The sequence below is a fragment of the Triticum urartu genome, chromosome 2, assembly GCF_003073215.2.
Source record: "Triticum urartu cultivar G1812 chromosome 2, Tu2.1, whole genome shotgun sequence".
NCBI lineage: Eukaryota > Viridiplantae > Streptophyta > Magnoliopsida > Poales > Poaceae > Triticum > Triticum urartu.
Window position 1 is genome coordinate 153,700,835 of NC_053023.1, and position 17,529 is coordinate 153,718,363.

Genomic DNA, 17,529 nt, shown 5'->3' on the forward strand with positions numbered 1-17,529 from the left:
TGAGATCTGATAGATATAGTATTTTTGGTATTTTTGGTATAAAGATGCAAAGTAAAAAGTAAAAGAAAAGTAAAAAATCAAAGAAAAATTAAAGTGATGGAGATTGAAATGATGAGAATAGACCCGGGGGCCATAGGTTTCACTAGTGGCTTCTCTCAAGAGCATAAGTATTCTACGGTGGGTGAACAAATTACTGTTGAGCAATTGACAGAATTGAGCATAGTTATGAGAATATCTAGGCATGATCATGTATATAGGCATCACGTCTGTGACAAGTAGACCGAAACGATTCTGCATCTACTACTATTACTCCACTCATCGACCGCTATCCAGCATGCATCTAGAGTATTAAGTTAAAAACAGAGTAACGCCTTAAGCAAGATGACATGATGTAGAGAGATAAATTCATGCAACATGAAATAAACCCCATCTTGTTATCCTCGATGGCAACGATGCAATATGTGCCTTGCTGCCCCTTCTGTCACTGGGAAAGGACACCGCAAGATCGAACCCAAAGCTAAGCACTTCTCCCATGGCAAGAACTACCAATCTAGTTGGCCAAACCGAACGGATAATTCGAAGAGACTTGCAAAGATAACCAATCATACATAAAAGAATTCAGAGAAGATTCCAATATTATTCATAGATAGACTTGATCATAAACCCACAATTCATCGGTCTCAACAAACACACTACAAAAAGAAGATTACATCGAATAGATCTCCACAAGAGAGGGGGAGAACTTTGTATTGAGATCCAAAAAGAGAGAATAAGCCATCTAGCTACTAACTATGGACCCGAAGGTCTGAGGTAAACTACTCACACTTCATCGGAGAGGCTATGATGATGTAGAAGCCCTCCGTGATGACGGCCCTCTTCCGGCGGAGCTCCGGAACAGGCCCCAAGATGGGATCTCGTGGATACAGAAAGTTGCGGCGGTGGAATTAGGTTTTTGGCTCCTGTTCTGATTGTTTGGGGGTACGTAGGTATATATAGGAGGAAGGAGTATGTCGGTGGAGCACCGAGGGGCCCACGAGGCAGGGGGCGCGCCCTAGGGGGGCGCCCCCCACCCTCGTGACCACCTCTTTGACTCCTTGGAGTAGGGTCCAAGCCTCCTGGATCACGTTCGGTGAGAAAATCACGTTCCCGAAGGTTTTATTCCGTTTGGACTCCGTTTGATATTTCGTTTCTTCGAAATATTGAAATAGGCAAAAAACAGCAATTCTGGGCTGGGCCTCCGGTTAATAGGTTAGTCCCAAAAATAATATAAAAGTGGAAAATAAAGCCCAATATAGTCCAAAATAGTAGATAATATAGCATGGAGCAATCAAAAATTATAGATACGTTGGAGATGTATCAGGCATCCCCAAGCTTAATTCCTGCTCGTCCTCGAGTAGGTAAATGATAAAAAGAGAATTTTTGATGCGGAGTGCTACTTGGCATAATTTCAATGCAAATCTTCTTAATTGTGATATAAATATTCAGATTCGAAAGATTCAAGACAAAAGTTTATATTTACATAAAAATAATAATACTTCAAGCATACTAACAAAGCAATTATGTCTTCTCAAAATAACATGGCCAAAGAAAGGTATCCCTACAAAATCATATAGTCTGGCTATGCTCTATCTTCACCACACAAAATATTTAAATCATGCACAACCCTGATGACAAGCCAAGCAATTGTTTCATACTCTAACTTTTTCAAAACTTTTTCAATCTTCACGCAATACATGAGCGTGAGCCATGGATATAACACTATAGGCGGAATAGAATGGTGGTTGTGGAAAAGACAAAAAGGAGAAGATAGTCTCACATCAACTAGGCGTATCAACGAGCTATGGAGATGCCCATCAATAGATATCAATGTGAGTGAGTAGGGATTGCCATGCAACGGATGCACTAGAGCTATAAGTATATGAAAGCTCAAAAAGAAACTAAGTGGGTGTGCATCCAACTTGCTTGCTCATGAAGACCTAGGGCAATTTGAGGAAGCCCATCATTGGAATATCCAAGCCAAGTTTTATAATGTAAAATTCCCACTAGTATATGAAAGTGATAACATGAGAGACTCTCTACTATGAAGATCATGGTGCTACTTTGAAGCACAAGTGTGGTAAAAGGATAGTAGCATTGCCCCTTTTTATTTATTTTCTCTTTTTTTGGGAAAACTTTGTTTTTGCCACTCTAGCTTTCGACCACTTTGCTTATGCCACTCTAGAATTTGACATTTCACTTTTGCAACTCTTTGTTTTTGACAATACATCACAATTGCCATTCCGTGGCAAAAGCAATAACTTTAGAGTGGCAATTGTGATACATTGTCAAAATCTAAGAGTGGCAAAAGTGAAATGAAAAGTTATTGCTTTTGCCACGGAATGGCATTTGTGATGTATTGTCAAAAACCAAGAGTGGCAAAAGTGATATGTCAAATTTTAGAGTGGCATAAGCAAAATAGGCAAAAACTAGAGTGGCAAAAACAAAGTTTTCCCCTTTTTTGGGGGGCCTTCTTTTTTTCTTTGGCCTTTCTCTTTTTTTGGGACAATGCTCTATTAAATGATGATCATCACACTTTTATTTATTTACAACTCAATGATTACAAGTCGATTCTAAAACAAAGTATGACTCTATATGGATGCCTCCGGCGGTGTACCGGGATATGCAATGAATCAAGAGTGACAAGTACGAAAAATTATGAATGGTGGCTTTGCCACAAATACTATGTCAACTACATGATCATGCTAAGCAATATGACAATGATGAATGTGTCATGATGAGCTAGATGGTGGAAAGTTGCATGGCAATATATCTCGGAATGGCTATGGAAATGCCATAATAGGTAGGTATGGTGGCTGTTTTGAGGAAGGTATATGGTAGGTGTATGATACCGGTGAAAGGTGCGCGGTATCAGAGAGGCTAGCAAAGGTGGAAGGGTGAGAGTGCGTATGATCCATGGACTCAACATTAGTCATAAAGAACTCATATACTTATTGCAAAAATCTAGAAGTTATCAAAGCAAAGTATTACGTGCATGCTCCTAGGGGGATAGATTGGTAGGAAAAGACTATCGCTCATCGCCGACTGCCACTCATAAGGAAGAGAATCAATAAATAAATCATGCTCCGACTTCATCACATAACGGTTCACCATACGTGCATGCTACGGGAATCACAAACTTTAACACAAGTATTCTTTAAATTAACAACTACTCAACTAGCATGACTTTAATATTATCACCTCCATATCTCAAAACAATTATCATGCTTCAATCTTTTCTTAGTATTCAACACACTCAAAAGAAAGTTTCACAAATCTTGAATACCAAGCATATTATTATTAAGCAAATTACCATGCTATTAAGACTCTCAAAATAATTTAAGTGAAGCATGAGAGATTAATAGTTTCTTTAAAAAAATCCACCACCGTGCTCTAAAAGATCTAAGTGAAGCACACAGAGAAAAATTATAACGCTCAAAATACATAAGTGAAGCACATAGAGCAAAACTACATAGCTCAAAAGATATAAGTGAAGCACATAGAGCAAAACTACATAGCTCAAAAGATATAAGTGAAGCACATAGAGTATTCTTTCAAATTTTAATTCATGTATGGCTCTCTCAAAAGGTGTGTAAGCAAGAATGATTGTGGCATACTAAGACACAAAGACAAAAAATAATACAAGACGCTCCAAGAAAAACACATATCATGTTGGTGAATAAAAATATAGCTCCAAGTAAATTACCGATGGAAGTGGACGAAAGAGGGGATGCCTTCCGGGGAATCCCCAAGCTTTGACTTCTTGGTGTCCTTGGATTATCTTGGGGGTGCCATGGGCATACCCAATATTAGGCTCTTGCCACTCCTTGTTCCATAATCCATCAAAAGAATTCTCCCAAAACTTGAAAACTTCATAACACAAAACTTAAAGTAGAAAACTCGTGAACTCCGTTAGCGAAAGAAAACAAAAGACCACTTCAAAGTACTGTGATGAAATCATTATTAATTTATATTGGTGTTAAACCTACTGTATTCCAACTTCTCTATGGATTATAAACTATTTTACTAACCATAGATTCATCAAAATAAGCAAACAACACACGAAAAACAGAATCTGTCAAAAACAGAACAGTCTGTAGTAATCTGTAGCTAGCGCAAGATCTGGAACCCAAAAAATTCTAAAATAAATTTTTGGACGTGAGTAATTTATCTATTAATAATATTCAAAAAGAATTAACTAAATAGCACTCTTCAAATAAAAATTACAGCAGTTCTCGCGAGCGCTAAAGTTTCTGTTTTTTACAGCAAGTTCAACAAGACTTTCCCCAAGTCTTCCCAACGGTTCTACTTGGCACAAACACTAATTAAACACAAAAAACACAACCAAAACAGAGGCTAGATAATTTATTTATTGAATAACAGGAAGTATAAATATTGGGTTGTCTCCCTACAAGCGCTTTTCTTTAAATCCTTAAAGCTAGGCATTGATAATTTTAATGATGCTCACATGAAAGACAAGAATTGAAGCACAAAGAGAACATCATAAAACAGGTGATAAACACATCTAAGTCTAACATACTTCCTATGCATAGGCACTTTATAGGCAAACAAATTGTCAAGGCAAGCAAAAACTAGCATATGCAAGGAAGCGGAAAGAAACAATAGCAATCTCAACATAACGAGAGGTAATTTAGTAACATGAAAATTTCTACCACCATATTTTCCTCTCTCATAATAATTGCATGAGGGATCATAAGAAAATTCAAAAAAATAGCTATCACACAAATATTTTCAACACGATCCATATGCATGCAAAGTTTACACTCTTCCAAAATAGTGGGATTAACATTAACTAAAGTCATGACCTTTCCAAACCCACTTTTATCAAAAATTTCATAAGATTGAACACTCTCCAAATATGTGGGATCTAAAGTTGACACTCTTCCAAACCCACTTTCAATAATATTGCAAACACTATTATCAATCTCATATTCATCATGGGGCTGAAATAAATTTTTAATATCATAAGAAGAATCACCCCAATCATGATCATTACAACAAGTAGTAGACATAGCAAAACTAGCATCCCCAAGCTTAGGGTTTTGCATATTATTAGCACAATTGACATCAAGAGAATTTATAGTAAAATCATTGCAATCATGCTTTTTATTCAAAGATCTATCGTGAGTCACTTCATAAAGTAATTCATCACACTTTGCAGATTCACGAATTTCAAGCAAAACTTCATAAAGATAATCTAGTGCACAAAACTCACTAGCAATTGGTTCATCATAATTGGATCTCTTAAAAAGATTAGCAAGTGGATGAGGATCCATAGATCTTAGGTTCTCTGTTTAGTAATAAATAAACAACTATTCCAACCATACGAGCAAACAAGAAACGGGCAAAAAGAGGCAAATAGAGAGGGAGGATGGAGAGAGAGGGAGGGTGAATAAAACGGCAAGGGTGAAGTGGGGGAGAGGAAAATGAGAGGAAATGGCAAATAATGTAATGCGAGAGATAGGGATTGTGATGGGTACTTGGTATGTTGACTTTTTGCATAGACTCCCCGGCAATGGCGCCAGAAATCCTTCTTGCTACGTCTTGAGCTTGCGTTGGTTTTCCCCGAAGAGGAAGCGATGATGCAGCAGAGTAGCGTAAGTATTTCCCTCAGTTTTTGAGAACCAAGGTATCAATTCAGTAGGAGGCCACGCTCAAGTCCCTCGTACCTGCACAAAATGATAGCTACTCGCAACCAACGCGATTAGGGGTTGTCAATCCCTTCACGGTCACTTACGAGAGTGAGATCTGATAGATATAATATTTTTGGTATAAAGATGCAAAGTAAAAAGTAAAAGCAAAGTAAAAAAGCAAAGCAAGATTAAAGTAATGTAGATTGATATGATGAGAATAGACCCGGGGGCCATAGGTTTCACTAGTGGCTTCTCTCAAGAGCATAAGTATTCTACGGTGGGTGAACAAATTACCATTGAGCAATTGACAGAATTGAGCATAGTTATGAGAATATCTAGGCATGATCATGTATATAGGCATCACGTCCGTGACAAGTAGACCGAAATGATTCTGCATCTACTACTATTACTCCACTCATCGACCGCTATCCAACATGCATCTAGAGTATTAAGTTAAAAACAGAGTAACACCTTAAGCAAGATGACATGATGTAGAGAGATAAATTCATGCAATATGAAATAAACCCCATCTTGTTATCCTCGATGGCAACGATGCAATACGTGCCTTGCTGCCCCTTCTGTCACTGGGAAAGGACACCGCAAGATCGAACCCAAAGCTAAGCACCTCTCCCATGGCAAGAACTACCAATCTAGTTGGCCAAACCGAACGGATAATTCGAAGAGACTTGCAAAGATAACCAATCATACATAAAAGAATTCAGAGAAGATTCCAATATTATTCATAGATAGACTTGATCATAAACCCACAATTCATCAGTCTCAACAAACACTCCACAAAAAGAAGATTACATCGAATAGATCTCCACAAGAGAGGGGGAGAACTTTGTATTGAGATCCGAAAAGAGAGAAGAAGCCATCTAGCTACTAAATATGGACCCGAAGGTCTAAGGTAAACTACTCGCACTTCATCAGAGAGGCTATGATGATGTAGAAGCCCTCCGTGATGACGGCCCTCTTCCGGCGGAGCTCCGGAACAGTTCCCAAGATGGGATCTCGTGGATACAAAAAGTTGCGGTGGTGGAATTAGGTTTTTGGCTCCTGTTCTGATCGTTTGGGGGTACGTAGGTATATATAGGAGGAAGGAGTACGTCGGTGGAGCACCAAGGGGCCCACGAGGCAGGGGGGCGCGCCCTAGGGGGGGCGCCCCCCACCCTCATGATCGCCTCTTTGACTCCTTGGAGTAGGGTCCAAGTCTCATGGATCACGTTCGGTGAGAAAATCACATTCCCGAAGGTTTTATTCCGTTTGGACTCCGTTTGATATTCCGTTTCTTCGAAATACTGAAATAGAAAAAACATCAATTTTGGTCTGGGCCTCCGGTTAATAGGTTAGTCCCAAAAATAATATAAAAGTGGAAAATAAAGCCCAATATAGTCCAAAACAGTAGATAATATAGCACGGAGCAATCAAAAATTATAGATACGTTGGAGACGTATCACCTATTTAACGTGAATGCAGTCGTCTCTAAAGCATAACCCCAAAACGATAGCGGTAAATCAGTAAGGGACATCATAGATCGCACCATATCTAATAAAGTGTGGTTACGACATTCGGACACACCATTACGCTGTGGTGTTCTAGGTGGCATGAGTTGCGAAACTATTCCACATTGTTTCAAATGAAGACCAAACTCATAACTCAAGCATTCACCTCCACGATCAGATCGTAGAAACTTAATTTTCTTCTTACGATGATTTTCCACTTCACTTTGAAATTCTTTGAACTTTTCAAATGTTTCAGACTTATGTTTCATCAAGTAGATATACCCATATCTGCTCAAATCATCTGCGATGGTCAGAAAATAACGATACCCGTCGCGAGCATCCATCAACACTCATCAGACCACATACATCAGCATGTATTATTTCCGATAAGTCTATTGCTCGCTCCATTGTTCCATAGAACAGAGTCTTAGTCATCTTGCTGATGAGGCATGGCTCGCAAGCATCAAGTGATTCCAAAAGTCCATCAACATGGAGTTTCTTCATGCGCTTTACACCAATATGACCTAAACGGCAGTGCCACAAATAAGTTGCACTATCATTATTAAACTTATATGTTTTGCCTTCAATACCATGAATATGTGTATCACTATTATCGAGATTCAATAAAAATAGACCACTCCTCAAGGGTGCATGACCATAAAAGATATTACTCATATAAATAGAACAACCATTATTCTCTGATTTAAATGAATAACCGTCTCGCATCAAACAAGATCCAAATATAATGTTCATGCTTAACGTTGGCACCAAATAACAATTATTCAGGTCTAAAACTAATCCCGAAGGTAGATGTAGAGGTAGCGTGCCGACGGCGATCACATCGACTTTGGAACCATTTCCATGCGCATCGTCGCCTCGTCCTTAGCCAATCTTCGCTTAATCTGTAGCCCCTATTTCAAGTTGCGAATATGAGCAACAGAACCAGTATCAAATACCGACGCTACTACGAGCATTAGTAAGGTACACATCAATAACATGCATATCAAATATACCTTTCACTTTGCCATCCTTCTTCTCCTCCAAATACTTGGAACAGTTCCACTTTCAGTGACCAGTCCCTTTGCAGTAGAAGCACTCAGTCTCAGGCTTAGGTCCAGACTTGGGCTTCTTCACTTGAGCAGCAACTTGCTTGCCGTTCTTCTTGAAGTTCCCCTTCTTCCCTTTGCCATTTTTCTTGAAACTAGTGGTGTTGTTAACCATCAACACTTGATGCTCCTTCTTGATTTCTACCTCCGCAACCTTTAGCATCACGAAGAGCTTGGGAATCGTCTTATCCATCCCTTGCATATTATAGTTCATCACGAAGCTTTTGTAGCTTGGTGGCAGTGATTGAAGAACTCTGTCAATGACACTATCATCAGGAAGATTAACTCCCAGTTGAGTCAAGTGGTTGTGGTACCCAGACATTCTGAGTATATGTTCACTGACAGAACTATTCTCCTCCATTTTGCAGTGTAGAACTTATTGGAGACTTCATATCACTCAATCCAGGCATTTGCTTGAAATATTAACTTCAACTCTTGGAACATATCATATGCTCCATGACATTCAAAACGTCGTTGAAGTCCCGATTCTAAGCCGTAAAGCATGGCACACTGAACTATCGAGTAGTCATCAGCTTTGCTCTGCCAGACATTCATAACATCTGGAGTTGCTCCTGTAGTGGGCTTTGCACCTAGAGTGCTTCCAGGACGTAATTCTTCTGTGCATCAATGAGGATAATCCTCAAGTTACTGACCCAGTCCCTGTAGTTGCTACCATCATCTTTCAACTTAGCTTTCTCTAGGAACGCATTAAAATTCAAAGGAACAGTAGCACGGGCCATTTATCTACAACAACATAGATATGCAAAATACTATCAGGTACTAAGTTCATGATAAATTAAAGTTCAATTAATCATATTACTTAACAACTCCCACTTAGATAAACATCTCTCTAGTCATCTAAATGATCACGTGATTCATATCAACTAAACCATGTCCGATCATCATGTGAGATGGAGTAGTTTTCAATGGTGAACATCACTATGTTGATCATATCTACTATATGATTCATGCTCGACCTTTCAGTCTCAGTATTCTGAGGCCATATCTGCATATGCTAGGCTCGTCAAGTTTAACCCGAGTATTCCACATGTGCAAAACTGGCTTGCACCTATTGTATGTGAACGTAGAGCTTATCACACCCGATCATCACGTGGTGTCTCGACACGACGAACTGTAGCAACGGTGCATACTCAGGGAGAACACTTATACCTTGAAATTTAGTGAGAGATCATCTTATAATGCTACTGCTGAACTAAGCAAAATAAGATGCATAAAGGATAAACATCACATGCAATCAAAATAAGTGATATGATATGGCCATCATCATCTTGTGCCTTTGATCTCCATCTCCAAAGCACCGTTATGATCACCATCGTCGCCGGCTTGACACCTTGATCTCCATCGTAGCATCGTTGTGGTCTCGCCAACTATTGCTTCTACGACTATCGCTACCGCTTAGTGATGAAGTAAAGAAATTACATGGCGATTGCATTTCCTACAATAAAGCGACAACCATATGGCTCCTGCCAGTTGCTGATAACTGTTACAAAACATGATCATATCATATAACAATTTATATCATCACGTCTAGACCATATCACATCACAACATGCCCTGCAAAAACAAGTTAGACGTACTCTACTTTGTTGTTGCAAGTTTTACGTGGCTGCTATGGGCTTCTAGCAAGAACGGTTCTTACCGACACATCAAAACCACAATGATTTTTCGTCAAGTGTGCTGTTTTAACCTTCAACAAGGACCGGGCGTAGTCAAACTCGATTCAACTAAAGCTGGAGAAACAGAAACCCACTAGCCACCTGTGTGTGAAGCACGTCGGTAGAACCAGTCTCATGAACGCGGTCATGTAATGTCGGTCTGGACCGCTTCATCCAACAATACCGCCAAATCAAAGTAAGACATTGCTGGTAAGCAGTATGACTATTATCGCCCACAACTCTGTGTTCTACTCGTGCATATAACATCTACGCATAGACCTGGCTTGGATACCACTGTTGGGGAACGCAGTATTTCAAAAAAAATTCCTACGATCACGCAAGATTTATCTAGGAGATGCATAGCAACGAGAGGGGAGAGTGTGTCTATGTACCCTCCTAGACCGAAAGAGGAAGCGTTTAGTAACATGGTTGATGTAGTCGAACGTCTTCACAATCCAACCGATCCAAGTACCGAACGTACGGCACCTCCGCGATCAGCACACGTTTAGCTCGATGACGTCCCTCGAAATCTTGATCCAGTTGAGGCCGAGGGAGAGTTCCATCAGCACGACAGCGTGGCGACGGTGATGATGAAGTTTACCGACGCAGGGCTTCGCCTAAGCACTACGACGATATGACTGAGGTGTGTAACTGTGGAGGGGGCACCGCACATGACTAAGAGAAGCTTTGTGTGCCTTTGGGGTGCCCCCTCCCACGTATATAAAGGGGGGATGAGAGGTGGCCGGCCCTAGGAGGGGGCACGCCATGGGGGGAGTCCTACTTGGACTCCCATTCCAAGTAGGATTCGGTCCCCCCTTTCCCAGTCCAAGTAGGAGAAGAAGGGAAGGAGGGGGCGCCGCCCCCTCCCCTTGTCCAATTCGGACTGGGTAAAGGGGGCGCCACCTCTAGACAACCCTCTCTCTTCTCCACTCAGGCCCATTGTGGCCCATTAACTTCCGTGGGGGGGGGGGGTCCGGTAACCCCCGGTACTCCGAAACTTATCCAAAACGACCCGTACCATTCCGGTGTCCGAATTTAGCCTTCCAATATATGAATCTTTATGTCTCAACCATTTCGACACTCCTCGGAATGTTCGTGATCTCATCCGGGACTCCGAACAAACTTCTGTTCATCAAAACACGAAACTCATAATACAAATCGTCATCGAAAGTTAAGCGTGCGGACCCTACGGGTTCGAGAACTATGTAGACATGACCGAGACATATCTACGGTCAATAACCAATAGCGGAACCTAGATACTCATATTGGCTCCTACATATTCTATGAAGATCTTTATCAGTCAAACCACATAACGACATTTGTTGTTCCCTTTGTCATCGGTATGTTACTTGCCCGAGATTCAATCGTCGGTATCACCATACCTAGTTCAATTTCGTCATTGGCAAGTCTCTTTACTCATTCCGTAATGCATCATCCCGTGGCTAACTCATTAGACACATTGCTTGCAAGGCTTATAGTGATGTGCATTACCAAGAGGGTCCAGAGATACCTCTCCGATACACGAAGTGACAAATCCTAATCTCGATCTATGCCAACTCAACAAACACCATCGGAGACACCTGTAGAGCATCTTTATAATCACCCAATTATATTGTGACGTTTGATAGCACACAAGGTGTTCCTCTAGTATTTGGGAGTTGCATAATCTCATAGTCTGAGGAACATGTATAAGTCGTGAAGAAAGCAATAGCAGAAAAACTAAACGATCATTATGCTAAGCTAACGGATGGGTCTTGTCCATCACATCATTCTCTAATGATGTGATCCTATTCATCAAACGACAACACATGTCTATGGCTAGGAAACTTAACCATCTTTGATTAACAAGCTAGTCAAGTAGAGGCATACTAGGGACACTCTGTTTGTCTATGTATCCACACATGTACTAAGTTTCCGGTTAATACAACTCTAGCATGAATAATAAACATTTATCATTGATATAAGGAAATATAAATAAAAAAAATTATCATTGCCTCTAGGGCATATTTCCTTCAGTTCTTTGTTGCACGTTGAGGGATTGTTATAGTATCCAATTATGTTATCATTGTTGAGAGAACTTGCACTAGTGAAAGTATGAACCCTAGGCCTTGTTTCCAAGAATTGCAATACCATTTTCGCTCACTTTTACTACTAGTTACCTTGCTATTTTTTATATTTTAGATTACAAAAAACTATATCTACCATCCATATTGCACTTGTATCACCATCTCTTCGCCAAACTAGTGCACCTATACAATTTACCATTGTATTGGGTGTGTTGGGGACACAAGAGACTCTTTTTTATTTGGTTGCAGGGTTGTTTGAGAGAGAACATCTTCATCCTACGCCTCCCACGGATTGATAAACCTTAGGTCGTCCACTTGAGGGAAATTTGCTACTGTCCTACAAAACTCTGCGCTTGGAGGCCCAACACGAGTCTAGAGGAAGAAGGTTACGTAGTAGACATCAAGCTCTTTTCTGGCACTGTTGCCGGGGAGGCTAGGTAAGTGACACTCACATCCCGTCAACGAAGCTCTTTTCTGGTGCTGTTGTCGGGGAGGCTAGGTAAGCGGCACTCACATCCTGTCAACGAAGCTCTTGTCTAGCGCCGTTGCCGGGGAGGTGAGTGCTTGAAGGTATATCTTTAGATCTTGCAATTGAATTTTTTAGTTTCTTGTTTTATCACTAGTTTAGTCTATAAAAGAAAAGTACAAAAAAATGGAATTGAGGTCACCTCATATGCTTCATCTCTTTTATAGTTTTCTTGAAAATGATGGAAAGGAAAATTGTGCTCAAGTCTTAGAAGAAGTCTATAAAATGTTTGGCACTAAATTTTTAAATGATGAGCATGATTGCAATGTTATTAGTATGAATTCTTTGATTATCCATGATGCCAATGATATGCAAGGCCATAAGCTTGGGGATGCTATGTTTGATGCCCAAGTTTTGATGAGCAAATTTATTATGATGATAGCATGCCTCCTATTTATGATGATTATATTGATGAAAGTGGGTTTGGAAGAGTGTCAACTTTAGATAATAATTATCCCACTATTTTGGAGGGTTTTGAATATTATTATGATGATAAAAGTGGATTTGGAGAGGTCATGACTTTATTTAGTAATTTTTCCACTATCTTAGAAGAGGTTTCAATTGATTATGGTGAGAACAAAGTTGCTACTTATGATGATTATTGTGATGACACTTATGTTATAAAAAGTAGTAATGATTATATTTATAAATCTTGTCATAATTATGATTACCCTTTTTCTGAAAATTATTCTTTTAATGTGGAAACAATTTATAGTATTCGAGTTTCTTATGATACTCCCACTATTCCGAATGAGAAGAATTTTGCTTATGTGGAGAGTAGTAAAATTTCTTTGCTTATGGATCATGAAAGTAATGCTTTATGTGATGGTTATATTGTTGAATTCATTCATGATGCCACTAAAAATTATTATGAGAGAGGAACATATGCTTTTACATATCTCACTAATATCAAGTTTCCTCTCTATGTGTTGAAAGTTTTGAAGTTTTGCTTGTTTTGCCTCCCTATTCTAGTTTATTCTTGTTCACATAAGTTGTTTGATCACAAAATCCCTATGCATAGGAAGTGGATTATACTTAAATGTTCTTGTCATATGCTTCATGATGCTCCTGTTATGTTTCAATTCTTATCTTTTATGTGAGCATCATTGAAATCATCGTGCCTAGCTAGGAAGGCATTAAAGAAAAGCGCTTGTTGGGAGACAACCTAATATTTACCCCTACTGTTTTTGTGTGTTCACATGATTATTCTACTGTATTAATTATGTTTTATAGATTTTGTTTCAATAAAGTGCCAAGTAAGACCTTTGGGATGGTCTATGGTGATAGTTGATTTGATCTTGCTAAAAATAGAAACTTTTGCGCCCAGTAAACTAATTTTCATTTTTTACAGGAGCGTGATAAAATACTGATTCTTTTTGCACAAGATTGATATACAAATTTCCTATTTTTTTTAAAAAAAATTGGAGTTACAGAAGTATATGAAGTTTCCATATTACTACAGACTGTTCTGTTTTTGACAGGTTCTATTTTCATTGTGTTGTTTGCTTATTTTGATGAATCTACGGGTAGTATCGGAGGGTATGAACCATAGAGAAGTTTGAATACTGTAGATATAACATCAAGATGAATTTAGAATGAGTTCACAATAGTACCTAAGTGGTGATTTGCTTTGTTATACTAACGGAGCTTATGAGTTTTCTGTTAAGTTTTGTGTTGTGAAGTTTTCAAGTTTTGGGTGAAGTTTTGATGGACTACGTAATATGGAGTGTCAAGAGCCTAAGATTGGGGACGCCCAAGGCACCCCAAGGTAATATTCAAGGAATACCCAAGCAACTAAGCTTGGGGATGCCCCAGATGGCATTGGCGGTGTCCTAGACTAGGGGTACTCACCACGTCATCTCCCGATTAGTTAGATTGGGTCGAGGACCACCATGGCTGTATACTCATGGGCCAGTTCGGACAACCGATGTATACATGAGGAATATTCCACAAGACTTGGTGATCAAGACAAGGACTCCTCCACACAGGCGTATTCGACTAGGACTCTTGTTATCCTAGGCCAATGGTGCATTATATAAACCGAGGCTAGGCTAGTTCATAGAGATATGCTAAATCATTATGACATTACGCATCATACCTCTAGGGTTTAGAACACAATATATGAACTCTGTACTTGATACTCCATTGATATAAACAAGAGCAGGACGTAGGGTTGTACCTCCATAGAGAGGGCCCGAACCTGGGTAAAAACACCGTGTTCATCGTCACTGTTACCATTGATCCTAAATCCATAGCTCAGCACCCCCTACCCCGAGATCTGCCGGTTTTGACACCGACAATGGTGCTTTCATTGAGAGTTCCGCTGTGTGATCAGAAAAAGGATCAATGGCTCGCCTGCAGATCAACTACCACGTCGACGTCTTCGTCGCCGCCTCGACTGATCACCTTGGCTTGACCGATGACTGCGCCCTACCTTCAATCATCATGTTTAGACGAGGGCCTTCATCAACATCAACTCTGATCTCTATCAAGATCATGGAGGAATCATCCATGGAGCTCGGGGCTCGACGTCAACATTGCCCTTGGGCGACCATGCTATTTTTCCGAACAACAAACTTGTATCTGCTGCCACCACCTGCTCGAGAATCACTTTGACGATTCCTTTGGTGGAATTGTGCGGAATTAAGTCTACAACAACCATGCAAAATTTCGTCGAGTTCCGAAGTAGGAATCTCTGGCAATCTACGATATACCGGAGCCCTGTCAAATCTGGATGGGAATCTGCACGAGTTTAGGGCGTGGTCTCTAGAGCCCAGCTCGGAGGTCCTTTGGAAGATCCAACCGTTCATCTGTTGCGCAATTCCCATATCTACTACCCCTCCAAATTTCAGATTGATCCGATGGTTCAAACTCTAGGAACCTTCCGATGAGTGGACCAATTTTCGGATCTATTTTCTGCGTGAATACGAATCCGGCCCGAGTTCATGTTTCTTCATGAACGGGATATTGGACAACCCTTTTGAAGGAATTTTTTCTAGGGTATTGTGCATTGTTTTTAAACACGTACCCATAAATTTTAAGCCTCCTCCGAGGTAATCTTCACCATCACGCTGGTGTTAAACCAATCCGGCAATATTGCTCCATGGCTGCCGACCTGCGCTAGACACGCCGCCGCTTTGTTGAGCCGATCTCAACTTCTTCGGATCATCATCTCGGCATGCTAAACAAGAGTTTGGCATCGTGAAGGATAAATCATCACCAACATCGCTGCCCCACGGATTACATGGAGCGGGCATACCGGCATCGCCGAATGGTCACTTCATCAAGCCGGCATTGACCGCATCACAAGTCACGACCTGCGTCGGCATGGCCGCATTGTTGCTTCTTCAAGGCGATGTCCATCACGCCGAACTTCTTCAACACCTCGGCTGACATGGCAGCTGCAAAGTCTCCTCACTGACCTGCTCTGTCACCTCGGCTGGACCGGGGACTTTGTCGGGTTTCGGGTTCTGGCAGACCCTTGAGGTTCGAACACTGGGGTGCGCGCGGAGATCTCTCCCCTACCGATCTACATCCGACCCTCTCGTGCAAACTAAGATGAAAATGATGAACAACAAGGGACACGATGTTTATACTGGTTCGGGCCACCGTTGTGGTGTAATACCCTACTCCAGTGTGTGGTGTGGTGGATTGCCTCTGGGGCTGATGATGGACAGTACAAGGGAAGAACAGTCTCGCGAGAGGTGTTCTTGAGCTGGTGCGATGAACTGCCGGGGTGAGTTTAGTCGCCTCTTCCTCTCTCTCTGCTATGGTTCTACCAGATTTCCAGCCCGTCATCCCCTTCTGTGGTGGCTAGCTCTATTTATAGAGGCCCTGAGCCTCTCCCCAAATAATGAGCGGGAAGGGCGCCAACAATTGGCCATTTCGAAGGGGAACATCTAGTACAAGTTATCCTGACCAAAGGTGGTCTTTGGCTGCCAAAAGCACTGGCGATGACGCCGTCTTGGGCTCCACGGTGACCTCCGTCCTTCCGTCCGGCTGGTCTTGGTCTCGTTGCTCCGGAATCGTAACCTTTGCCTGATGCCTTGGCCTGTGCTTGCCCCCTTTGCACCAAAGGGGAAACAAGGACATTACGCAGGCCGGCGCCCGCCTGGTCTCGATCGTCATGGCTTGCGTCATGGGTTCCTCGCGAGGTACCCCTGCCTTGATCTCTCCGCCTCCTCGCGAGCCTGCCGGATGAGGCTGCCTCTGAGGAAGCTTCCTGTCATCCGCCCCGCGAGGCTTGGCCCCTCGCGAGGGTCTTGAGCCTGAGATGATGAAGATGGGCCGCGCTGGGGCCCCACTTGAGCCACGCCGCAGGCCGCATGCAGGCAAGTCTGGGGACCCCCGTTCCCAGAACGCCAACAGCAGCCCCCGGGCCCAAGGCGCGCGTGAGCTTGGCTTAGCAGAGAAGCGAAGGGGCAAGCGCGAAGCGCCGCGGGCCCTAACAGCCTGTGGCCTTGGGCGCCGCGTGGCAGTTGATTGGGCGTGGGCGTCCGCACTTCCCACGACGCCTCGGCAACTGCACGACTTGACAAGTCCCTGCATGCAGAGAAACCGGTCATGATTACCTGCGATCGTGGTGCATGGCGGTTGGCCTTCCCCGGCTATAAGTATGGGGCTACGTGAGCTTCGCCGGTTCACCCCCTTTCCGTCACTCCTCCTCTTCTTCTTCCTCCTCCTTGCTTCCTCTTGCACCAATGGCACCGATCCGCCGGTTCTCAGCTGAGGAGAAGGGAAAGGCCCCCAGGGAGGGTCCTGACCCCCTCCCGCCGAAGAAGCGGCCAATCCTTTGTCACCGGGACGAAGGCGCCTGGCAGGTGGTGTCGAGGCCGTGGTACGAGTGGCCGCCGCCTGGGTTTCCACTGCCCTTGCACGCCCGCGTCGCAGGCCCCAGGGGGGAGGGTGCCGAGAAACATCGACAGCGTCGCCGCCGACGCCGGCGAGTCACAGTGGTGCG